Genomic DNA, 10140 nt, shown 5'->3' with positions numbered 1-10140 from the left:
TGTGTGTGTGTGTGTGTGTGTGTGTGTGTGTGTGTGTGTGTGTGTGTAGCATGGGATACATGTGACAAAGCATGCATGTGGAGCTTACAGGATGACTTTCAGGATTCATTCTCTTTTTCTTCCTTTACATAGCATGCAGGGGTCAAACTCAGACTGGCAGGCTTTTTTTTTTTTTTTTTTGGCTATCTACCTTGGAATCATGCATGTCTATAACTCAACAGGCAGAATATCTGACCATAGTTCCATAGCAGACCTTGAAATACCTCTGCAACTGAGCTCTGATTACTGAGTGGTAAGATTAGATTCATTCTGCTTTTTCACAGATGGAGAAATATATAATGCCCCTTGCATCTTTTGGCGATTCTGTAGACTTGAGGTAAGGAGCAGCTCTGACTCAGGGTAAGCACTTTTGAGCTGCAGTCTAGGGACAGTGCTGTGTGTCCAGGGAACTGCCTGAAGAAGCTTACCATGGCTTCAGATTCACAGCTTTTCTGCCTTCGGTTTTGTAATGGACCACCATGCTCAAATTTACTTTTGCTTCTGTTTAACATCTTACCAGAAGTCCTTAGCCATGTAGCTAGGCAAGAAAAAAAAATTAATCATCCAATTAAAAAAGAAGTTTGTTCGCAGATGTCATAGCTGTTTCTGGAAAAAAATCAATGGATTTTTCAAAAGAAAAATATGGTGAGAATAAATTAATACATTTAGAAAATGTGCAGGCTATGCTGTAAACTTGTGTCAAAGCTAAGTATTTGGTAGCATTTTTAATAACTTTTTAGTTGTTTCTATATCTCACTTTGTATAATAAAAAATATCTCAAAATGGGTCAAGGCTCTATTTAAGATTTAAAACTATAAAACCTCCAGAAGACAATGCCAAAGAGGGAAATTCTGAGACTTTGGACTAAGGTAAAGTATTTTAGGTACAGATCCAGCAGCATAATTTATAAAGAAATAAACTGACATTTAGTCTTTATAAAAAAAAAATCATCCCTCCAATACTTCTAAGAAAATTAAACACAGGCTAAAACTTAGGAAAATATTTTTAGAAGCCATATATCTTATAGAAGATGTGAATTCAGAATATGTGATACTAAATAAAACTCAGTAAGAAAGAAAAAATCAACTTAAAAATTCAAAAGGATGTAAAAAGAAATGTTGCACGTTCATTAATATGTATCCAAATATCATGTGTAGAGAATTCATTGCAGATGACCTTACAATGGGAAATTAAGTGCATAGGTATAAAATGTAATTACCTGAATTCTCTTCTTTCGTGGCATGGGAAGGCAGCATCACCAGGGGCCAGTGATCAAAGAGCAGTCAACCGAGTTCATGACAGAGGCAGTCCTTCACCCCTCACTTGGAGATCCACATGGAGACTGAGCTGCCAATTAGCCACACCTGAGCAGGGGGGTCTAGGTCCTCTCCATGCATGGTCTTCGGTTGGTGCATCAATCTTGAAGGACCTCATGGGCTCGGATCCTTTAGCTTTGTTGGTCTCCTTGTGAGGCTCCTGCTCCAACCATGTACCTCTATCCCCACTCCTCTCTTCTTCCATAAGACTCCCTCCTTTCTGCCCAAAGTTTGGCTGTGAGTCTCAGCATCTGCTTCAATCCCCTGTTGAGTGTCTCCTTTTAGAAAACCCTTCAGAGTAAGCTCTTATCTTGTTTCCTCTCTTCCACCACTTCTGGTGTCTATCCTATTTGCCTTTCTGAATGAGATTTAAGCATCCTGTCTACGGTTCTCCTTAGTGTTTTGTGTCTTTAGGTTTGTAGATAGCTATCCTGTGTTATACTTCTAATATCCACTTATAAGTGAATGTATACCATGTGCGTCTTTCTGTTTCTGGGTTACTCACTCAGGGTGATCATTTCTACTTCCATCCATTTGCCTGCAAACTTCATTATTTCCTTGTTTTTAATAGCTGAGTAGTATTCCATTATGTAGATGTACCACAGTTTCTGTATCCATTCCTTCATTGAGGGATATCTAGGTTGTTTCCAGATTCTGGCTATTACAAATAAAGCTGCTGTGAACATAGTTGAGCAAATTGAATGGTGGAGCATCTTTTGGGTATATTCCCAGGATAGTGCTATTCCCAATTTTCTGGGAAAGCACCAAACTGATTTCTAAAGGGAAGAGATTTAACAAGCTATGGGCAGATGGCAATGGTGGAGAACTCCTCCTTTCAGTGGACTAGGGGAAAAGTATAGGGAGGAAGAAGGATGGAGAGGAGGGCTATGGGTAGTTAAGGGAGGGAAATTCAATTGAGTTATATAATGAATAAATTTTAAAAATCATAAAAAAGAAAAAACTGTAATTAACAAATTTAGAAAAATCAAGTGCTTCATCCACTTCGGAATATTTACCATAATATGGCTCTTGGCCTGGTTTTATAGTAATGTTTCTGCTTCTCATTGTATAAACTTAAAAATCCTTAAAAATATACCAAATTAGTTTGTACAAGCAAAATTAATATTTGTTTCATTAAAAATAAGATACCTTGAACTCATTGGCACAGCAGACAACTTCCCGAACAGAGCACCAACAGCACAGACTCTGAGATCAACAATCAATAAATGAAATTAAAAATCTTCTGTAAACCAAAGGACACTGTCATCAGAACAAAATGGCAGCCTACAGATTGGGAAAGGACATTCACCAACGATATATCTGACAGCGGGTTAATATCCATACTACGTAAACAACTCAAGAAGTTAAAAAGCAAAAAATTAAATAATCCAATTAAAAATTGGGGTACTAAACAGAGAATTCTCAACAAAGGAATATCTAATGACAGGGAAACACTTATAGAAATGATCAACATCCTTAATCATCAGGGAAATACAAATCAAAACATCCCTGAGATTTCAACTTATACTCATCAGAATGGCTAAGATCAAAAACTCAAATGACAATACATGCTGGTGAGGATGTGGAGAAAGAGGAATCCTCCTCCATTTCTGGTGGAAATGTAACCTTATACAACCACTTTAGAAATCAGTCTGGTGTTTTCTCAGGCAAGTAGGAATAGCTCTTCCTCAAGACCCATATATACCACTCCTAGGCATATATCCAAAAGATGCTCAAGTACACAACAAAGACATTTGCTCAACCATGTTTGTAGAAGCTTTATTCGTAATAGCCAGAATCTGGAAACAACCCAAATGTCCCTCAACTGAGGAATAGATACAGAAATTGTGGTACATTTACACAATGGAGTACTATGCAGCAATTAAAAACAAGGAAATCGTGAAATTTGCAGGTAAATGGTGGGAACTAGAAAAGATCATCTTGAGAGAGATAACCCAGAAGCAGAAAGTCACAGATGGTTTATACTCACTTTTAAGTGGATACTAGACCTATAAATAAGATAAACATACTAAAATCTGTACACCTATAGAAGCTAATCAAGAAGGAGAATCCTGGGTAACATGATCAGTCCTCATACAGAAAGGCAAATAGGACTGAAAACGGAAGAGAGAGAAAACAAGGAACAGGGCAGGAGCCTGCAACTGAGGGCCTCTGAAAGACTCTACCCAGCAAGGTATCAAAAGAGATGCTGAGATTCATAGCCAAACTTTGGGTAGCATGCAGTGAGTCTTAAGAAATAAGGGGGATATAGAAAGAAATGGAAGGAATAGGAGCTCCACAATGAGAGCAACATAACCAAGAATTCTGGACTCACAGGTCTTTTCTGAGACTGATACTCCAACCAAGAACCATGCATGAAGATAACCTAGAGCCTCTGAAGAGATATAGCCCATGGCAACTCAGTCTCCAAGTGGATTCCCTAATAATGGGAACAGGTTCTGTCTCTGACATAAACTCAGTGGCTGGATTTTTTATCACCTCCCACTGAGGGAGGGAGCAGCCTTACCCAGACACAAAAGAAGACAATGCAGCCAGTCCTGAGGAGATCTGATAGAGTAGGGTCAGATGGAAAGGGAGGAGGACCTCCCCTATCAGTGGACATAGGGAGGAGCATGGGAAGAAATGAGGAAAGAAGGGTGGGATTTGGAGGTGATGAAGAATGGGACTATAGCTGGGATACAAATTGAATGAACTGAAATCAAGAAAAAAATAAATTATTTAAAAAATGATATTATGTCCTCAAATAATGTGCAGAGTTTGCCAATAACTTGAAGGGTAGACAGTATCTGTCACTAGGTGTGCAGCTTAAATCTGCATTGAGATGGCACATTACATCTGTTAGCATAGTTAAAATTTAAAATTCTGTTCATAATTTCGTTTTCCAGAGTATATGAAGAATTTCCATACTAGTAGTAGCTGGAATGCTATAATTTGCCAGTTTAAAAAAAAAAGTTTGGCAGGTTTTGGAAGCAAAATATGTCTACCTTGTAATTCAATTACTCCACTCCAAAGTATTTAACCAAAGGAAACAAACACCTATTTCCTTGCAATATAGTTGATATGAATATTCAAAGATATTTCATTCAAAATTTCCAGAAATTGTCAATTATCAATATTTCCATTAAAATTATAATCTGTAGTATATTAATATAATAAAATACACATGGTAGCAATTAACATAAATGATGTATGGATAGTTGTAGGAAATAAACTTCAAGATAAATATGCTGAAAGAAAAAAGCCAGACACAAATAAGGCTGTACTGTTCTATTTCATTTACAGAAAACTCATACAGCTGTAAACAATTTGAAAAATAGAAAAAAAAATGCCATTGAAGTGCAGAAGTGATTTAAGAGTGGGAGAAAGGAGCACAAAAAGTAAATGAGAGAATTTTTTTAAAGCTAATTATGTGAGTATATTAATTATGTTGACGTGTATATAGGCATTTTTAATATGTAAACATACAAATATATAATTTCATTGTCTACAGCTTGAACTATGCCACATATACCTCAGTAAAACCACTAAAATTCAAATAAGGGAGCTGAGGATGTGGTTCAGTACCACAGAGCTTGCCTAACTTAAAGGAGGCCTTGAGCTGTCTCTTCAGAATTGCAAAAACAAGCACCAGGGAGCATCCAAGGGAGAATGCTTGAATCTCACTCAGAAGGGGAAATAAAAAAGACATCTAAAGTAAATGGAGGTAGGGAACCAGGTGGGAGACAGATAGGGAAGGGAAGGAGTTGGAAATCAGTGGGGAGAAGAGATGGCTGGGAGAGAGAACTGAAATCTGTGGGGGGACCATCTTTGGGACAGGGAAGGCTTCTGCGAGTCTATGGGGGTGACCATAGCTTAGACTCCTACCAGTTGTGGATATGGGCCTGAAGATGCCACTTCCTGTAGCTAGGTGGAACTTCCAGTTCAGGGAGGATACTAAACCACCCACAAAACATTTGACCCAAAACTTGTCCTGCCTACAAGTAGTATAGGGATAAAGATGGAACAGAAATTGAGGCAGACCAACTTTCTCCTATAGGAGAAAGCCAACCCTGGCATTACCAGTGATTCTCTGCTATGCGTACATAGATTAACTGTCTTCTGAAAAGCTTCTCCAGCAGCTGATGGAAACATATGCAAAGACCAACAGACAAACTATAGGTGGAGCTCAGGGAGTCTTCTGGAAGAGTCAGGGGAGAGTTGGGAGTGGAGGGGTCAAGGATTCAACAAGAAGACTATAAAGTAAACTAACCTGGGTCCATGGGGGCTCACAGAGATTGAAGCACCAATTAAAGAGCATGCATGGGTTGGACTAAGACCCTCTACACATATGTAGCAGCTATCCAGCTTGTTCTTCATGTGGATCCTCTAACAGTTAGATCAGGGACTGTCTCTGACTCTGTTCCCTACTTTTTGATCCCTTACACATGGGTGGGCTGTCTTATCTGGCCTCACTGAAAGAGGATGTGTTTAGTCTTGCTGCATCTTGATGTACCAGAGTGGGTTGGTACCTAAGGTGAAAACTTTGGAATACACACACACACACACACACACACACACACACACACACACACACACACAAAGAGAGAGAGAGAGAGACAAGGACAGAGACACAGAGATAGAGATAGGAAAATTGATTCTCTTTTCTCCTTATACTCCACTCCCACTCTCAGTGTGTCTGTTTTTTCTATCTCTCCACAAAGGTGAAATATATAAAGTAAATTAGAAAACATAAAGAATATCAATATATAGACTAAAGTATACCTTAGTATAAAATCTATTACAGAACTGTATCTTCAAATAAATTAATACTAGGTTATTGCTCATGAGAGTTTATCAAAACTAATAGAGTAAACATACAAATGTTTGTACATACTGCTTTAATTCAGGTAAATTATATGCAAAAGATATAATTTGAAAGGATTCATTTAGATAACATTAAGATTTTGCCCAAAATAATAAAAGAATCAACTTCTGAAAAACTCAAACAAACATAATGACCATTGCAAAAAGAGAAGTATGAGTGAAAGGCATTGAAACTGTATTTATAAAATCTTAACATTTCTACAAATTTAAGGAAGTAGTTGGGCTTTTAGACATGAGTCAGTTAGAATATCAAACAGACATGATCACAAACAAAATTTCTATACCATAATAGTTGAGACAAACATGTTTCGAAACTAAAGAATATCAAAGGCGGGAGGCAGGGCAAGATGGCGGTGCCGGGAGGACTCTCATTCTGAGCAGCAGCAGCAGGATCAGCACAGTGACCAGCAATCAGAACTCGCGGCCATAAAACACAGTCATCGTGTTTCCCAGGTGAGAGGAAACCCCACGGTGGGGGATTCAATCAGCTTTTAATTCACCCAGCTAAACTGCGGAAGAGATCCCAGTTCCTCCAGATGCTTGGCTGCTGGCCGCCAGCCCCAGCCCCAGCCCAGAGCCACAAGCCAGTGTCTCTGGTCACAGTCCCAGAGTGAACCGTGCGCACCACACTATCAGAGACTGGAATTTTCAGTCGAGAGATAACCCCACGGTACAGGAAACGATTGGGACCGACCTTAGGTCACCCAGATATTCCCTGAAAAGACTCGGGTTCCACGGGCGCCCCAGGAGCCAGCCCGGAGCCAGAGCCAGGGACCCAGGCTCCAGCACAGAGCCCTGCCTGCCTGCGCGCCTGATTCGCCACCTGAGATAGAACTGTGGGCTGGGCACCAGGCCACCAGCGAATGAGTTTCACTGTCTGGTATAAACACACAGGGAGGGAAATGGCTGGTCTGATCTCAGAGCACTCAGCTGACACCCCCACCCCGAAAAGGTCTCGGGAAAATTACCCAGTTTAGGCAAACACCCAGGCTCCCAAAGGCTGGAAAGGCAGACACAGGCAGTTTATGCGCACCAGACAGCTGGCAGAGACTGAGCTGCCATCACTCAGCTGTGCTCCAGACACAGGCAGTTTCTGCAGCCAGCCAGCTGGCGGAGACTGAGCAGTGCGCACCAGGGCAAAAAAGAGACTGGGAGTCCCTGTCTCCAGAGAAGCCACAGGGAAGGAAGGAAACTGTACTGACTTAAATCACCCAATCCTTCCCTGGAAAAAGACTAGCAGACCAGCAGGGCTGAGCCGCCATCACTCAGCTGTGCTCCAGACACAGGCACAAACAGTTGCTGCGTGCCAGATGTCCAACTGGGTCACAGCAGCTGATCATTAAATTTACAGCAAGAAACCCAGAAACAGGGCAGTTGTCCTCAGGACTTCCCTGGGTGAGAGGAGAACCCTCTTGACTAACAAAGACCACAGTTACCACTCAGGTCACTATCCCTGAGGTGGGCAGCAGCAACTCCTGAAAAAACGCCATCCATCCAGGGACTATACACAAAAAGCTGAGAAGACATCGTTCAGGAAAAGCCAGCTTTCTGCAAGGGGGATTCTTTCCACCACAGGATCCCCAGGAACCCACCAGAAAATAACCCCAAACACCTAAGATAGTACAATGGGTAGAGGCCAGCGTAAAAGCTCAAGCAACAAAAGAGCAATATGGCATCACCAGAACCCAGTTACCCAGGGGCAAGTAGCCCTGGACACCCCAGCATAACTGAAATCCAAGAAGATGACCTAACAACTATGCTCATGAAGATGATAACAGAGGAAACAAATGAGATATGTAAAGACATAGAGGAAGATAAACTCAAACAGAATATTGCCATCTGTAAAGAAATAGAGGAAGCTGCAGCCAAACAGTTTATGGATTTTAGAAAGGGAATGCTTAAAGCACTGAATGAAATAAAAGAAACAGAGTTGAAGGAACTAAAAGAAAAACAGGAAAGTACAATAAGACAGGTGAAGGAAGTAAACAAAACAACTCAAGACCTGAAGATAGAATTGGAAAAATTAAAGAAAACACAAATGGAGGAAATAATGGAGAGGAAGAATCTAGGGAAAAGTCTCTCAGACTGGTGGGTATGAGCCACCATCACAGAAATCGACTCCAGCTGTAAGTTCAGTTTCTGCGGGCCCAGCTCTTCAGCACAGACTGAGCTATGTGCCCCAGAGAACCAGAGACTGGGAGTCACTGTCAGGAGAAATCCTCACAGGGAATGAAGCAAAGGGTACAGACTTAGCTCACCCAATATATCCCTGGAAAAGGGCGCTCAGACCAGCTCAACCGGGGGACCTGCTGTGTGCCAGATAGCCTGTGTTACCAGGAGAGCAGTACACACCCACCACAGATTACAACTTGGGTACTGGGACATAGAGCCCCAACCTCAGACCGACAGAAGCTCCAGATCCCTGAGATCTACCCTCAGATATTGCTCTAAGGGGCAACCAGTTACCCCTAACAATACTGACCAAACCACAGGACACCCAGGTTACAGCATCAGATCACTAAATTGACAGCAAGAAACCCAGAAACAGGGCAGCTGTCTTCAGGACTTCTCCGGGTGAGTGGAGAGCCCTCTCGACTAACAAGGGGTAGTTAACACTCAGGTCTGTACACCTGAGGTGAGGATCGGCAACTCCTATAAAACACCGGCCATACAGTGACTATAGCCAAAAAGCTGAGAAGGCTTCCTTCAGGAAAAATCATCTTCCTGCCAAGGGGATTCTCTCCACCACAGGATTCCAGGAACCACCAGTAACTAACTCCAAACACCTAAGATAGCCCAATGGGTAGAAGCCAGCGTAAATGGTCAACCAAGAAAAGACAGGGCAATATGGCATCTCCAGAACCCAGTTATCCAGGGACAAGTAGCCCTGGACACCCCAGCATAATTGAAATTCAAGAAGATGATCTAACATTTATGTTCTTGAAGAGGATAACAGAGGAAACAAATAAAATGCGTAAAGACCTAGAGGAAGATAAACGCAAAGAGATTATGGTCCTCGGAAAAAGAAATAGAAGAAGATAAAAACAAACAGATTATGGCACTCCGTAAAGAAATATAGGAAGTTGCAGCCAAACAGTTTGTGTCCTTTAGAGAGTAAATGCTTAAATCAATGAAAGAAATAAAAGAAACAGGATTGTTCAAACCAACAGCTGAAGGAAAAACAGGAAAATCCAGTCAGACAGGTGAAGGAAATCAACAAAACAGCTCAAGATCTGAATATAGAATTGGAAAAATTAAAGAAAACACAAATGGAGGAAATTGTGGAGAGAAAGAACTTAGGGAAGAAAACAGGAACTACAAAGGTTAGCATAACCAATAGACTACAAGAGATGGAAGAATGAATCTCAGGTGTGGAAGACACAATGGAAGAAATAGATGTATATGTCAAAGAAAATGTTAAATCTAAGAAATTCCTGACACAAACCATCCAAGAAATTCAAGAAAACATAAAAAGACAAAACCTAAGAATAATAGGAATAGAAGGGAAAAAAAAAAAAAGATTCCTTGAGCCAAGGCCCAGAAAATGTTTTCAACAAAATCATTGAAGAAAATTTTCCCAAATTAAAGGAGAGGCCAATAAGAATACAAGAGGCCTACAGAACACCCAATAAATTAGACCAGAAAAGAAAATCCTCCCACCACATAATAATCAAAACAGTAAGGATACAGACCAAAGAAAAAATACTAAAGCTGCAAGAGAAAAAGGCCAAGTAACATATAATGGCAAACCCATTAGAATCACACCTGACATTTCAACAGAGACTATGAAAGCCAAAAGGGCCTGGACAGATATCATGCAGAACCTAAGAGAACACAGATGTCAGCACAGGCAACTATACCCAGCAAAACTCTCAGTCTTCATAGACAGAGAAAACAAGAT

This window comes from Psammomys obesus, unplaced genomic scaffold, assembly GCF_907164565.1.
Source record: "Psammomys obesus unplaced genomic scaffold, mPsaObe1.curated_primary_1811, whole genome shotgun sequence".
In the NCBI taxonomy this organism is placed as follows: Eukaryota; Metazoa; Chordata; class Mammalia; order Rodentia; family Muridae; genus Psammomys; species Psammomys obesus.
The sequence above is the reverse complement of the archived record's forward strand: the minus strand, read 5'-3'. Positions refer to the sequence as shown.